Consider the following 16,537-nt stretch of genomic DNA (forward strand, 5'->3'; position numbering starts at 1 on the left):
TATAAGAGCCTCTTTTTTTAAAATGTTTTATCCAAAATTATCTCACAGAACGAATTTGGACAGTGCACGAGTCCAAAATTAATGAAATAGGTGTTATACTAAAGGTCAATTTGAAGATTACTCTCACACATCTTTGTGGATGATCACTCACCCACCCCACACACAGATACATTTTAAGACACACCCACATACATTGCAAATCGATCTTGGGTTGATTTAAAACAAACACAGACACATAAACTTATTCTATGACACATCCACACGAACTACAAATCAACCTTGGGTCAATTTGAGAAGTGAGAGCATAGCGTGCTTCACTCAATGGAGCTTTGCAAATCAACCTTAGGTCGGTTTGCATCTCATAGATATTGATGATCACACACACACACACAAATAGATTTCATGACATTATGCACATACATACAAAAATATTTGAAGACACACCCATACACACTACAAATTGGGTTGATTTGAGAAGGGATAGTATAGGGTGATAAATGCAATGGCCATGCTTTGCAAATCGAACTTAGGTCGATTTAATGATCAGTCACACACACCTAGATGGATGGTCACTTGCACACACACATAAACACATTCTAAGACATACCTACACACTATAAATCGACCTTGGGTCAATTTGAGAAACATATGGATCGATTTAAGAAACATATCCTAAGGTGCACACACACACACACACACTCAAATAAAAACATTCTAAGACACACCCAGAAATAGTGCATATCAACCTTGTGTTGATTTCAGAATTGAACGCATAGGATGTTTGACACAATAGCCAAGCTTTGCAAATCGACCTTAGTTCGATTTCATAATCTCTCTCTGTCTCTCTCTCTCTCTCTCATGCATGCACACATGCACACATGCGTGCACACACACACACATGCACACACACACACACACACACACACACACAATGAGCACATTCTAGGACACCAACCCTCATAGCAAATTAAGCTTGTGTTAATTTGAGAAAGAGATTTTAACACACACACACACACATTCTAACATACCCCACAAACACTACAAATCAACATTGGATTGATTTGAGAAGTGACGGCATAGTGCATTGAACCCAATGGCCATGCTTGCAAATCAACTTTCGTCAATTTCACTCGCATATACCTACGTGGATGGTCAATTATACACACATAAACACATTCTAAAGATACACCCATACACAAAAACACATTCTAAGACACCCATACACATTGAAAATTAACCTTGGATCTCGAGCTAAGAAGTGATAGCATAGGGTGTTGAAATATTGGCCAAATTTTTACAAATCAACCTTGTCAAAGTGCGGATCGTACTAGCCTAATCTATCACTTAATGAGCATAAAGATCACGGAGGATCAAACCAAATATGGTATGCCATGGAGAGAGAGACACAGGAAGTATGAAACACTCAATCTATTGTAATGTGTATTCTCAACAATACATGATAGGCTTCTTATATAGAGAGAGCCTTTAGAATAGTCAAACCATGTGGGATCCTCTCATCCACATCTCTCCTTGTGGATATCCTCAATCCACATCTCCACATCTTGTAGTCCACATCCTAGGGTGGCTACTTTAATTCTTTCCTATACCATACCTTAGCCCTTTAATCTATGTGCTCATGGCACCATATCTCTCAACACCTCCCCTTGGTGCCATGATCCTTTTGGCTACTGCAAGGTGGTCAGATGTGAGTTACATTCCATCACCTCCCCTTAGTGCATGCATTGCTACTTAAGGTGGTCAAGTGTGGCTTTTACATGTCAATACCTCCCCTGGGTGCTTTCATAGCTACTCTCAGGTGGTCAGGTTTGATTTACAAAACATAGGCAAGGTTGGCAAGGTTTTTGCTTTTCAATACATGTTATTTCTGTCATTCTGCTCATGGCTTGATGATGACTCCACGTAGTTGAATTGTTGATTCTTCAATCTACAAACTTCTTCCTTGTGTAGCTTCCTGCATGATGCTTTGTTCTTCCATGTGCCTTGATGCTTTATGTGTGGATGCCATGCTTTCTGCTATGGTCATCTCATGCACTTGTGCTTTCGGCATGCTTATGATAGCGATGTGTGCATTCATGCTTTGATTTTTCCAGTTCTTGCAAAGGTCTTACCAATTGATTTCTTTCAATATTGGCAGTGTCTAATTGCATACAATGATTCTGATTTAACAGGCGCGTAGAGCTCGAAAAGACGATCACTTTTCCTTTTTGGAGCGCATGCAAATTCTTCCTGGATTGCAAGTTACGGCTCGTCGAAGGTTTTGTGAAGAAGAGGGTCTTTGATGATGTGGCACAGGGATTCACATGCTGAATTTCATACTATGCTTAACAAGAGACTCTATGCTTAGGTGGCACTGTGGTGATGTGGCAATTAACCTTAACATAACTATGGTTTAAAAACTCTTATTTGCCACGTGTCCTTATCCTCTCCACACCCAGGGTCAGATGAACTTAACCAACATTAACCTATCCTGGGTCAAATTCTATCTGCCACGTGTCAACACCTTGACCATTGGACAAACTCAAGATTAGCTTGATCTAACCTTGGTGGAAGCTTATCTGCCATGTGTCATTCTTTTTTTGAGGAGAACTGAAGCTTTGAAGCTTGCAGAGAAATTGAAGCGACGACGTACAACAACGTATGCACGGACAACTGCAGTGGCAAAAGAGTCGAGCCGGGAGTCCATTGTCTCACTGTGAAAACCCAGTGTCACCGATCTGCTTCCATGTAAGGCTCAACCCCTTCAATTGGCAATCAGGAGAACTGAGAGCTTGGGCAAGGCTTGCAACCCTTGATGCATTGACCGACACCTTGAGCCTTTCCAATAGACAGGATTGGGTTGCGATGGCATGAGCAATGCTAGAGGTGTCGCTATTGGAGCGGACTGGCGACGTTGAAGGTGTGAGGCTAGCTACTAACAGAGCTATTGAAGGCTAGCTAGAGCACAGTAGATGTGAGCCATTTGGAGGTGATTGCAATCATGCTATGGAGCCAAAGTGATTGTAGGAGCTAGGAGGCTGCGCTGGTGTTCATCATCAGGGGGTCGGCTTGCTTGCCTTGTGTGCTGAAGGTGCATGCGTTGGAGGAGCCTGAGAAGGGCCTAGTGCATTGCTCATTTGCACTAGCATTGGATGAGGCTGGTCGGCTGGTAGAGCTTTAGAGGTTGGGTCACTGGGAGCACGAGTCTCGAAAGGGGGCGGAGGCCTGAAAACATGCTCCCGTCTTCACGCGACACAGTCAACTCTGCGGCTCGATGGAGTCAGAGGCGGCATCCAGGTCCCATTGAGCACATTGCACTGCTGTTTAGAGGAGCTTAACTGTGGGAGAGCTGGCAGCAGTAGCTTCTGTGGACAGCTTCAGGCCGTAGGTGTCGAGGGAGCGTAGAAACTACTGGCACAAAACTGCTGGACAACGATACTGTTGGTGGTTGTAGAAGGAGCACTACTGTGGCAGTTATGGGCTATGGAGCTGCGAGAGATCAAGCTATGGGAAGTCCATTGTGGATGAAGCTGCGATCAAGCTATGGGAAATCCATCGTGGATGAAGCTTGTTGATGGAGAACCTTTCTTCCAACTGCCTCACAGATTAGAGACTTTTCCTTAAGACAAACACACTCTCTTGAATGAGACTTATCAAAGGATGAAATGGAATCCTAACAATGAAATCTCAATGCTAATCAAAGAATTTCCTAACTAAGAAAAAACATCTCTCTCTCAAAGAACGGAAATCTCTATCTACCTAAGGATTCTTAGATCTATCTCTCAATGACCTTAATCTAATCTAGGCTTAGCTAAACCTGCTCTGATACCATGTCAAAGTGCAGATCGTACTAGCCTAATCTATCACTTAATGAGCATAAAGATCACGGAGGATCAAACCAAATATGGTATGCCATGGAGAGAGAGAGACAGGAAGTATGAAACACTCAATCTATTGTAATGTGTATTCTCAACAATACATGATAGGCTTCTTATATAGAGAGAGCCTTTAGAATAGTCAAACCATGTGGGATCCTCTCATCCACATCTCTCCTTTTGGATATCCTCAATCCACATCTCCACATCTTGTAGTCCACATCCTAGGGTGGCTACTTTAATTCTTTCCTATACCATACCTTAGCCCTTTAATCTATGTGCTCATGGCACCATATCTCTCAACAAACCTTAGACTGATTTATGATCACGCACACACACAAACATATTCAAGACTTGTTTTGAGTTTTCATTACAGATGTTACAAACACATTCTAAGACATCCAAAAATATTACAAGTCGACCTTTGGTCGATTTGAGAAGTGATATGTGTAGGGTGATCAATACAATGGCTAGGCTTTGCAAATTGACATTAGGTCACTTTCATGTCATTGACACTCACCTATGTGGATTATCACTCACATAAATACAGAAACACACAAACACATTCTAAGACACAGACACACACAAAAAATTGACAGGTCAATTTGAGAAACAGATTTGAAAACACACACACACAAACACATTATAAGACACACCCATAAACATGGAAATGGACTTTATTTGTAAAGGGATAGCATAGGGATTTACAAACTCCTTTTGTTGGACACATGTGCTATGCTTATATATTTATGAGTAACCCGCCTGTGAGCATAACTCATTAAACTATGATGTGAATGATGCAAATCTCTACAAGTAGAAGAGGAGTTTGAGAAGATTTAGATTACTACTTTAAAACAAATTATTCAATGTAATAATCTATATAGGGTTCATCACATACAATGGAAACTCTTAGGATTTACAAATGAGCCATCATTTGAGGCTTGAATAAAATACTGCTATGCAACATTGATAATAACATCTCTGAAAATAGATGTTATAACAGTGTTAGAGAATTTTTTTTGCCACGCAATGGCTAGATAGAGTTTCTACACATTCTTCTTTGACACTTTACTACACGGGCATATAGTCACATACTTTGAGTTGAAATGTAAAGTGTAGAATTTCATTTCTAGAAGAGGTAGCAAATAAGAAGTTTCCCATCTTCATGGTTTGGGGACAGTAAAATTCTTAGCCCATATAAGTGTTATGTAAATCCTCTTAAGTTGTTTCTTCCTAGAGCTATTTACTCTTCAGAGTCAAGAAAACATTGAACTTATAGAAAAATTATTGCCTTATCTTCTTGAATAGAGACAAGTTTAAGATATCCAATCAATGATCATAGTAGATCCTTTTGGTAAAGCACCAGTGGTACAAGGTCATGTCTTGTATGGATACTTTGAGAATGTTATCAAGCATTTTCAGAATTTATGGAGCTCTATTCCTTCTCTAATTATATTTTGGGGAGAGAATTGCTCTTCCTTAGACAAGGAGAAGAAACCATCGAATTTTTCAAAGCATTATGAAGGACAACACTTGAAGGAGATAATAAGGAAACTTGCATCACTAAGGAAATTGTTTGCAAAACAACATGATACATTACGATCAATGTGCAATGTGAATTCAATGAGTGATATGCAGGCAATCTTAAGGAGTCAATAACTTAGATTCTTTGATTGATCTATATTATGGGAAGAACTTCAAGAGTTTACCTTTGACCTTTGGAAGATTGGAAAAAACAACATGGCAATAAGAGAATAAGTAAGAAATGATACCATTTGTCCAACTAAATTATACATGTCTAATTTCTCTATTAGGGATGCTACTTTAAAATTTTTTCTAATTTGCAATGACTTGGCATCAAGTTTTATATTAGCATAGCAATGAAAATAATAAAATGTTTATAAGCTTCAAAAGACTGCTAAATATAATTCTTTAATCAAATTTTTGGGTTGTTTGTTTACTAACCAAACATTCATATTTTCATGCCATTCAAAGTTAATGCTCAAAGAAATGAGGAAAATGCTCGAAGGAGTCAACAAAATGAGACTCTGGGAAAATGCCAAGAATACCTTCAATACATTTGGATCCAAGCAAGTCCCAAATCTCGCTAGTGAATTGTGCAATACCCATTGGAACAATTTAAATTCAAGAGGCATATATAATCATTACAACTCTACATTTATAGGTATGGAAACAGGACTATTTGTCCATTTTGAGGTGCAATACGGTGTTGATTTATTCCATACTATGGAATACGATGTGACTTCTATGCATGGAAAGATTTGGTACAAAAAATTCCACGGCTAAATAAGTACTCGCATTGTGAGGATCACTGAGTACAACTAGAGGACAACTAGAGGTAGAGAGGGTAATGATTTTAGGAGATGTTGAAAATTTTAATGTGGTTTTTTGTATTAATAGCTCCAAAAAATTTATAGAAAAGACAAATTCATGTTGGCAATATATTCCATGCTTGCCACCACGGAAGCATTATATGTGTGCAACCTTGAATGACATTGGATACACTATAACAATGACAACAAAAAAGGTAGCTTCAAGAAAGGAGCTTTTCATTGAATATGATTTCTAGTCATGTTCATGACACTTTTATATTATTGTATCATTGGTTCATTATTGTTTTTTTAATTTGTTTTGTTTTCTACTTTTGTATCCCATCATATTCTTGATAGCTTTCTAAATGACCTTATTGAATAATAAATAATGGAAATACAGAATCTATATGCATGTGAGATCATTTTGTGAGTACAAATGTAATCTATGACCTTTCATAATTTAATCTCTTTGAAATGCAAAGAGATAAGATTTAATGCAATATCTACAAAAAGAGCAAGTAGAAGTGAAATCTGGCATATTTAAATTAAAAATGTGGGAAATGTGAAAGAATGTGAAGCCAATGCTTTCGGAGTTAAGGCAATAATGAGAAGGATCTCTTGTATGTCTGAAATTTTTAGAGCCTAAATATCAATCTTTAAGGGAGAAAAAAAGGAATCAATATCATTTGCAAAGCGAGATAGACTTGAAAAGGCAAGTTCTTATGGCAACATTGAAAACATCCAAGCAATATCTACAATCCAATATGTACAAAATTGAAAACAAGAAAATACAAGTGAATTTTGGTGTAATCAAATTGAAAATGGAGGCAATGACAAAGGATGTGAATCTGAATCTTCCATAGATGTTGGCAATATGTTGTACCTATTAGCCATAATAACTTCAATATGTACTCATCAATGCAGCGCTTTCCACAAATTCATGCCATGTATTTTGCAAAATTGAGTTTCAAAGTTCCTCTCTTTTGGACCGAAATTGTGAGTGTTGAAAAAACTGGGACTTGGGATAGTCCCACTTCTCCTAATATGGTCTTAATATGCACCATTTCCACCAATATATAGCCTCGAGCCATGCGGAAAACTGAGAATCTACAACCCATAGCACCGTCAGTGCACAAGACACTACCGACGGTAGTACTCACATTACTGGCAATAATATTAATTATCCTGATGGTGTATATTACCGTCACCACTGGGATAATTAATATTACTGTCGGTAATGTGAGTACTACCATTGGTAGTGTCTTGTGTACCGGTGGTACTTTTATCCAATTTTTTGTTGTTTTTTTTCGGTAAACTACGTGATCATGTTTTTTTCACACTACTTGGAAGAGTAATCAACAAACGCTAATAACCCATTAATGCAAATGTGAAAACGTGAACGTAATCCTTGGTCTTGATGTGCAAAAATGGATCCATTGCTTTCGAGAGTACATAGTTGGGGATGGAGGTTTTCCATTACTTCCTTGGTTGAAGATCCCCTTCAGATGTGATCAGCTTGGAGGAGCCCCAGACGTACGCGATTACAACTATAATTTGTCATCCACTCACTTTGTTATGGAGAGAACATTTGGATGATTGAAGGGTGCATGCGGTATCCTTGCTCAGCCCATAGAGAATCCAAATTTGCACCATCTTCCATGACTCATCCATGCATGTTGTATCTTACACAACATGGCCCTTGACTATGATGACAACAAGGATGATGAAGTGGAAATTAACATGAATGATGGCTTGATTGAGAACCCTGTGGCTGGGTATGGTGGGGAGGAGGACATGCCAGAGGCAACAGACCTAAGAGACACAATGGTGCAGTACTTGAGGACATTGGATCCAAATCGTTGATTTCTCCTATTTTACCTTTTAGCAAGGCGGCATGCAGCGACGTCCATGCACAGATTGAGGAACGCGGCTGACTGAGTGGCCTCCCTAGCATCAGCCACGACGCGGGGAAGTGCTCCCTAGTCTTTGCATTACAAAAAACGAAACATGGTAGGTGAGGCCAAAGGTTTTAGTCTTTATGTCTCTTAGAACTCCTACCATCTGGGATGTAGCTCCATCGACGAGCTTGAAAACCAGATTGGTTCTTTCAAATTTCAAGCCTTCCCCACTTGGCCTAGCATTATTTGGTCAAAATCGAACAATATATGTAGGCCGACACTCTTGCCCTTCCTTCTCCTCTTTCCCTTTTGCCCTCTGAATTATCGTATTGCCCTCTTGTCCTTTAAGAACTACCCTTCATTCCTCTTTCCCTTACCTTTGATTTTTCTATTTGCCTCTTGTCTCGTGCCTTTTGCCTTTGATTTACTTACATTTCAATTATTTAGCAAAAGTTTCCAAAAGCCATAACTTTTGATAGAAATAGAATTTCAATGTACTGTAAAAAGGAGATGTACTTAGCTTTATGAGCTCTTCAACTCTGTGTATTCAAACTCAAAAAATATTTTTCTCCCAAAGGTGGTCCATTTCAAGCCATTTTCGGGTATTAAGTGCCATCCAATATTGTTGTAGCACTCTTGTTCTATTAGGTCATCAAGAGCATAGCATTTGTATCACTACTCTCAAAGTACTGGCCTAGCTTCTTGACTGGTATCTTTAGTAGATTCAGCTCTTCTATGGGTTCTTCAACTATATCGGTCGCCACGTCCTCAGGAGTGACCATCTGTCGCCTCGAAGGAGGGCGAAGATATCAGTCATGCGTGCTTTGGTCACTCTCTTTGTCATGTGTGGACTCTGCATCCCTTGCTTGGTAGTATCATGTAGTCTCATGTATAGCTAAAATCAAAAAGCAAATTGTGAATGGTGGTTTCGGAGTCAATATCATCTAGGTAGCTGTTGTGAATAAGTTACAACTAAAGAATATGAAACCATATCCATTCAGAGTTCGAATGGCTGATCAATGGATGAGAAAATTTAAGATTCCAACCAATCCAAGTATAGTGTCCAAGAGTTGCAAACCTCAAGATCTAAAAATCAAGGATCAATTTTCACAAGATGTTGAAACTCGGCTTATGGAGCTTCAGATTTTGCTAGTGGGAGAGATTGACATCTCCTATATAACTGTTGGCTTCAAGTAGAAGATTAAAGAAGAAAAGATAGCTACACATAAAAACTTGTACCCCAGCAATTTCATTGAAGATGTAATTAAGAAAAGTAACATGGCTGACTCTCAACTCATAATTACTTACTTAGGTTTTGAGTAGTTACTTCTAGAACCAATTCAAAAACCAAATTTGGGACTAGAACAAGAACCTAATATAGTAGTCATCAGTGCTTATGTGGTAGATGATTATCTAACTAAAGTTTAAAATCTGTTTATGTCGTACAAGGATGTTTTTGCATGGATGTATATAGATTTGAAATGTTACACAAATTTGTTAGCATAGAATGCCTTTGGTCTCTGATGCTAAACCTATTAGACAATTTTCGACCGAGTAATGCTTTTATAATTCTCTTGTGTGTCATCTTCTTCTTGCTTATTTTTATGTCCTTATTTTTCATCTTCTAATTTCTTATTTATTACCTATTATTTATTATTACTCTTTCTTTTCTTCCTAACTCCTTATCTCTTTTCTTCTAATTTTTCCTTTTGTAATTGTTTTTTATAAAAATTTCCCTACTTTTCTTTCCTCTTAATTTCTCTACCTTTATTTCACAAATTTCTTAACTTATTTTCTAAAGTTTCCTTCTTTTCTTTTAAAAAAATTTCGCACGTCCCTCCCTATCTTTACTTTAATTTCCTTACTTATCCCACTAACAAACCCCTAACCTTCACTTTCTTTCCTAACTAACCCCCCCGAAATGACCAAAGCATGAGGAATTTTCCAATAGATAAAGGTTAGTCTTACTATAGCGACATTACTCAAGATTTCACCTTATTACATGGATTTTCTATTACAACAACTTCAAACTAAACAACCCACTATCATGACTATGGATTCACTGGCTACTATTCCCATCATTGATACCTTAATGGTAGGTGACCAATTCCCCGTGATCTACAGTGTAATGGATGGCCTTCATCTTCACCTCTTGTCGATGGAAGATCAATATGTGCTAAGCCCCTTTGTCGATGTAGTGAGCGATTGAAGACATCCCTCCCTTAGAAGATCCTCTGGTTCTGACCTTGCGCATAGCATATTCATCCACATCCTAGAATCAACATATTACATCAAAACCCTAAACCTCGATTTATGAAAACATTTCCAAAAAGTCTATGAAAGGGAAGATTTGTTTTTGGGAGTTTCCCTGAACCTAGATGCTCCTACAACAAATATAGAGCATTGGGTTAAATTTTAGCCCAAAAAAGGCCTTGGAAGTATGAAATCCGATATCATGCGACCAGGACCTACTTTTGACAGAAAAAGGCTGAAATTTCAGCCCATGCTGTATATTTGTTGTAGGAGCATCTGGGTTCAAGAAAATTCCCGAAAAAAAACTTTCCTTACTTAGACATCCAAACCCTAATTTATCAAACCAGGGTTTAGGGTTTAGCTTCTAAAAAGTAAATAAATCCAAAATTTTAAAAACCCATGTGATAACTCAGTCCATATCATCTCTAGGATCTATTTTTAATGGGAAATATGTCTGCCTTCACTCAATAGGAAAGTAGAACTAGGGTTTGAATGTCTAAGCAAGGGAACATTTTGTTTTTGTGCTTTCCTAGAACCCAGATGCTCCTACAACAAATATAGAGCATGGGGTGAAAAAGTAGGCCCTAGTTGCATGATGTCGGATTTCATGCTTCTAGGGCATTTTCTTGTCTGAAATTTCACCCCATGCTGTATATTTGTTGTAGGAGCATCTACGTTCAAGGAAATCCCCCAAAAAAAATCTTCCCTTCTTAGACATCCAAAACCTAGTTGCACTTTCCTACTAGGTGAAAGCAAACAGATTTTCCATTTAAAATAGAGCCTAGAGATGATATGTAATCAAATGATGAAAATAAACCCTAAATCATGAATTATAAGGACACATACCTTTTCTACCTCATTGCGAAGTGTGTCAGTTGTTTGCAGTGTCCAGCTGGAATCCCTTTTCTGGTCGGTGTTGCACATCATGTCAACTTGAAGGGCCAACTTCTTCATCTTTGTCCCCGAACAATGACTTGTGCAAGTCTAGGAATTCCTCGTCGGACATTTGGTACTCTGGCTCACCATCCTCATCGCCTTCTATGAGACATATTGCCTCTAAATCACTGAGGCTTGAGTGTCAAAGCGTGCAATCTCGTTGATTGTTGGATCGATGGGAGCATCAAAGTCAATGATATGCTCACTGGTGTCATTTGCAAGCTGGGAGAGTACCTCATCTTCTCGAAGACTAGTTTCCTCCAATGTAAGGTATTCCTCACCCTCAATAGTGATTGGATTAATCAATGCGAGGTGTGGCTAGGTTGTTGCCTCATCAAGATTATAGGTGGAGAATGGTATGCATGCTTCGGATATGTTGATAGGATGATTTAGCTCTCAGCTTGCTCTTTGGTTAGGTCTATAACATGCTCCTCAGGTTCTATGTCTAGGTTTAGCTCATTTGCTCCACCACTTGTGGATGGATCCGCTCTACCAGTGATTCAAGATGGAGTGGCTTACAAAAGATAAGGTAAATCTAGTCTACTAAGGCATGGGAATGTGTGCATGAAATCCATTGGTCAAAGGCTTCTCTAAGAGGGAAGCCATGAGTGTGGGAGGATGCTAGGGAAGATGAAAAAGAAGGCTATGGAAAGCAGGGTTACGTAGGAGTGTGAATAGTGACTATGAATATGACACTTAGTAATGCACTTTATAAAAGAGGCATTGCCCTAAAAATACTTTAAGCATGTCCCCAATCACAATTGCTAATTTGCACTTGTCCTCTAGGTGCATAATCTAAGAGAATGTTGCCAATGGAAGCTTGCTAGGAGCACACTCCCGCGATGCCCAACTTTAAAATTTGCACCCATTTGAGAATATGAGAGTTGTTGAATGGTTGTTGAAATTTGAGAATGTATTTCACCTTGTAGCAAGGTGGAAGGGTGGAAGGAAGCTTTCCATTGGATGAGGCATTTTGCAAGGAAGGAGCTCTACCTTAACAATGCCCAAAATATTTATGGCACTCGTGGAATGATGGCACTCAAGGAAAGAGCTCTACCTTAACAATGCCCAAAATATTTATGGCACTCATGGAATGATGGCACAAAGACTTTAATTTTTGGCTCATTGAAAGGAGGATTTTGTAAGGAAGGAATGCACTCTAGGCAAATTGCTCCATCTAGACCTTGAAGACCAATAAACATTGAAGCACACAATGCTCTGTCGCAAATGGTGGTGTTGCAATATACCAACTATATGCTATGAAAGATGATATTGGCCAGGGGAATGAGGAGCTCATGTTGAGATGGCTTTAGGCTTCTGGTTTGTGCTAGTCAAAACTAAGGGTTGGAGCTCACGTTTAGATGGCTTCAGGTTGTTGTTAACCAAGGGTTAGAGGTCATTTTAAGTAAGGGTTGGGGACCTTGAGGCAATGTTTGCTAGTTAAAACCATGTTGATAAGAGCCTAGGGCCTATTTGCAAATTAGAGTGGAAGGGGAAAAACCAAGGTTGGACTTTTTGGCCTACCACGTGTTATGTGGAAACCTAAGTAACAATGGCCCTGCTTGGAGAAGCGAAATTCTGATATTCCAAGCTTTTTTTTAAATTTTGATATTCCATGTGTCCTGTCCTTCCACTCTCTATTTCTTGCTATTTGCACCCCTTCTCTCTCTCTCTCTCTCTCTCTCTCTCTCTCTCCTCTTCTTCTCTCGCCTAGCTTCCAATTCGTGCGCACCATCTCTGGTAGGCCCACTGAAGTTACTTCACCTTGTTTTTTTGTTCACGTGTAAACAATTCTAAAGGAGTGTTTTACAGCCTAGAGGCATATGTTTAGTCTTTGCTTATATAAAATACGACGTGTTTTCAAGAAAACATCCCACTAGTAGTCATCACTCTGGGTTTTCTTGAGGAGCTTACTAGGCAAGTGATTTTAAACCCAAAAATCATATTTACTAGAAAATTGCTCACATGAATATTTAGCCAACCTTGTGATAATTGCAAAGCTCTCTTTCCGAGTGAAAAGCTTTAAGGGCCTATTCATGCAACATGGCTGAGTGCCAACTAGGTTTTATGTGAAACTTGTCCTACAATACAACCCATGTTCACATGCCATTGACTTGCTGTAGTAGTGAGTCTCCTTACACATTCTGAGCATTGTCGTGCTTATAGACAAAATGTAGAAAGTAACCTCGTGTAGCTTGTTAATAGTAATCATTACACAAGGCATCCTATAGAAGGTTTTGGGTTTTCTCAATCCTCGCGAAGCCACTTATCACAATCATACATGTTGATTTTACACAAATCTAACAGTGTATATATAAGCTCAAAAGCATAAATAAGCTTTTCCTCAATCCTCATGAAGCCATTTGCAAATCTAGTCTTTTAGCTCTCTTCATTGGATGGAAAGATGTTCATGAACGAACTGGTGTTGGTGGACACTCCTTGTGTGTGCAGAAGGTTGTCAAACATTGCCTCCCCTTTTCAAGGAGACATCAATGACTTTTTGATCAATTCGTAGGTGAAAATAGATGTTTTCATTTAGTTGTCGCTAAAAAGCAGTGCTTGAGATGATTTAGATGCTGAAATGAATAATGATTTCACAACACATAAGGTTTTCACACCGAAAGTATGGAGATTGATGGCAGTTTAATTTTGACAAAGGATGGATTCTGGATCCTTGCAAGAGGTATCACGATTATTTTGAGGAGCTCCTCAAGAACCACCAAAAGATGGGTAAGAAAAAGGTTGAGAGTGCAAGTAGCTCATTGAATGGCCAAACCACCTAATCTCGCCAAACACACCCTTCTGTTTATTTTTGAAAACTCATCGTCAATTCAATTTCTCTCCATAGGCTAGGGCGTAGGCCTGATAGAAATTGGGAGGAGTCAGGGCAAAACTGTAAGGTGCATTATGGGTTAAATGGATTCGAGGATCACATGCAGGAGAGGTTGATGTGATGAGGAAGGGTACATCCAATTGATCTAATGGCCACTGGAAGGGGTTGATAACTTGAATATTAGACTGTGCAATCTCGTCCAAGTGGAAACTTGGGAAGCGAGATGACATCTGCATATCATAGATGGAGTGCGTAAGATAGCAAGATTCTCTCAGTAAAGGTACAACCACGCTCTTTGTCAAAATCTTAAACCGCTATAGATAACCTAGAAGGCTTGGGAACTTGGGCAAGGGGTTAGTCATGAACATTGAGGTTGAGGGTGGTTTTGTGACAAAGTTGACTGATTTGTCATTTGAATCCCGATCTTTTGCGATATATTCGAGGAAGAAATGATTGGCTACTGCGTGGTGTAGGTGATGACAGGTGGTACAAATTTTGAAGTAGGGAGGAAGTGAGCATGGGAAGTAATGCGTTGCAACGAGCAATTGAACGCTTGGCTATAACTGACATCAATTCATGGGAATTGAAAAACCTCCTTGGAGCACTAGTTGATGAGAATCGTTTTAGTGTGTTGTTGAAGCGAAGGACTGATATAAAGTAAACCTCTCTTTAATCATTTGATAGATGGAAAGTTTGGAAGTCCTTTTTGTTTTGTTTCAACACAAGCTTGAGCTCACTTGCCATTAGTCAGGTAGCCTGCTCTGTCTCGCTTTTCAAATTTGGAAAGTGCAATTGTAGTCTGAACGTGAAAGCTTTTTTGGCAGGAAGTTGCATCCAACAACCACTCGCCAATTTCCAATTCGGAATGGCCACTCTCAGACCTAGAATGTTATCTATCATGAATCAGTGTTATATCCTACTTTTGGTCATATCCAAGGCTTGTACAACAAGGAGGAAGAGTGTAAAATTACTTGGATCATGGGAAGCCATCAATCTTGGAGTGAACATGAGAAACTTCCATTTTAATGAGAACTCATAATTTTGAATACTTATCAATGTCGACGGGGAAGCAGATGGACCTTTCATCTTTGGCACCTCCCAAATCTTCATTGAGCCCACAAAGTTATGAAAAGTCCATGGGGTATTACTCGAGGTCACCTTCAATATGGGAAATTTCTTCTATCACGTCCTTAGATCAAGATCCCATGTTAAGCTCTTTGCTTTCCACAGTAGCTGCTCCTAGAATATTAGACTTCAAAACTTCGGCACAATCGTGGCAAACCATAAGATAACATGGTAAGAATGGTCCCACTTTCGAATTTGGAAAGTGCAATTGTAGTCTGAATGTGAAAACTTTTTTGGCTAGAGGATGCATCCAACAACCACTCACCAATTTCCAATTCGAAATGGCCACTCTTAGACCTATAATGTTATCTGTCATGAATCAGTGTTGTATCCTACTTTTGGCCACCTCTAAGGCTTGTACAACAAGGAGGAAGAGTGTAAAAGCACTTGGATCAGCAACATGCCTTGGTCCATTTAGCATTAGCCAAATTTTAGACAGCGAATGCTAAGTTTGAGAAAGGAAGTGAGAGGTGCATGGGAAATATTGCGAATGGGTTGAGGTGATACACATCACCTCAAGCTTGATAATCAAATTCAAATTAGTCAAGTCCTGCTATTTAGAGTTCCATTCAAAGTAAGACCTTATACTTCCTTTTTTATCATGGGCAGCCATCAACCTTGGAGTTGACATGAGATAAACTTTAATTTTAATGAGAACTCATAATATTGAATACTTGTCAATGTCAACGGGGGAGCAGATGGACCTTTAATCTTTAGCACCTCCCAAATCTTCATCCAAACCAGAAAGTTATGAAAAGTGCATGGGGTATTACTTGAGGTCACCTTCAATGTGGAGAATTCATTATATCACATCATTAGATCAAGATCCCATGTTAAGCTCTTTGCTTTTGACAGTAGACATGAACAAACTAGCAACTGCTACTCCTAGAATCATAGAATTCAAAACTTTGGCACAATCGTGGCAAACCACAAGATAACATGGTAAGAATGGGCAGCATAATCAATGTCTATAGACATGTCATGTCAGTGGACAATGCACATCTTAGTCTGTGATGGCATAGTTTAATGAAGCATGTGCTAAGACGAAGCTACGAAAGAATTTGGTCAATCACATGCTCCCTAGTTACGGCAGGCAGCCCAAGGGGGAGTTTGAGATTTTGAGCTATCCTCGAACCACTCATCACAATCGTGGGCATTGGTTTCAAGCAAATCTAACGGTGTGAAAAGCAAGGTGCAAAAGCATAGTTAAGTTTTTTATCAAAAGGATGGGAGAAAAACATAGAAGTGCTTTTGTCATAAATCTATATAATTCGTAACAAACACATG

Source organism: Dipteris shenzhenensis, chromosome 2 (assembly GCF_047967505.1).
Source record: "Dipteris shenzhenensis isolate YYH24624 ecotype China chromosome 2, Dip_SZ_1.0, whole genome shotgun sequence".
Taxonomy (NCBI): domain Eukaryota; kingdom Viridiplantae; phylum Streptophyta; class Polypodiopsida; order Gleicheniales; family Dipteridaceae; genus Dipteris; species Dipteris shenzhenensis.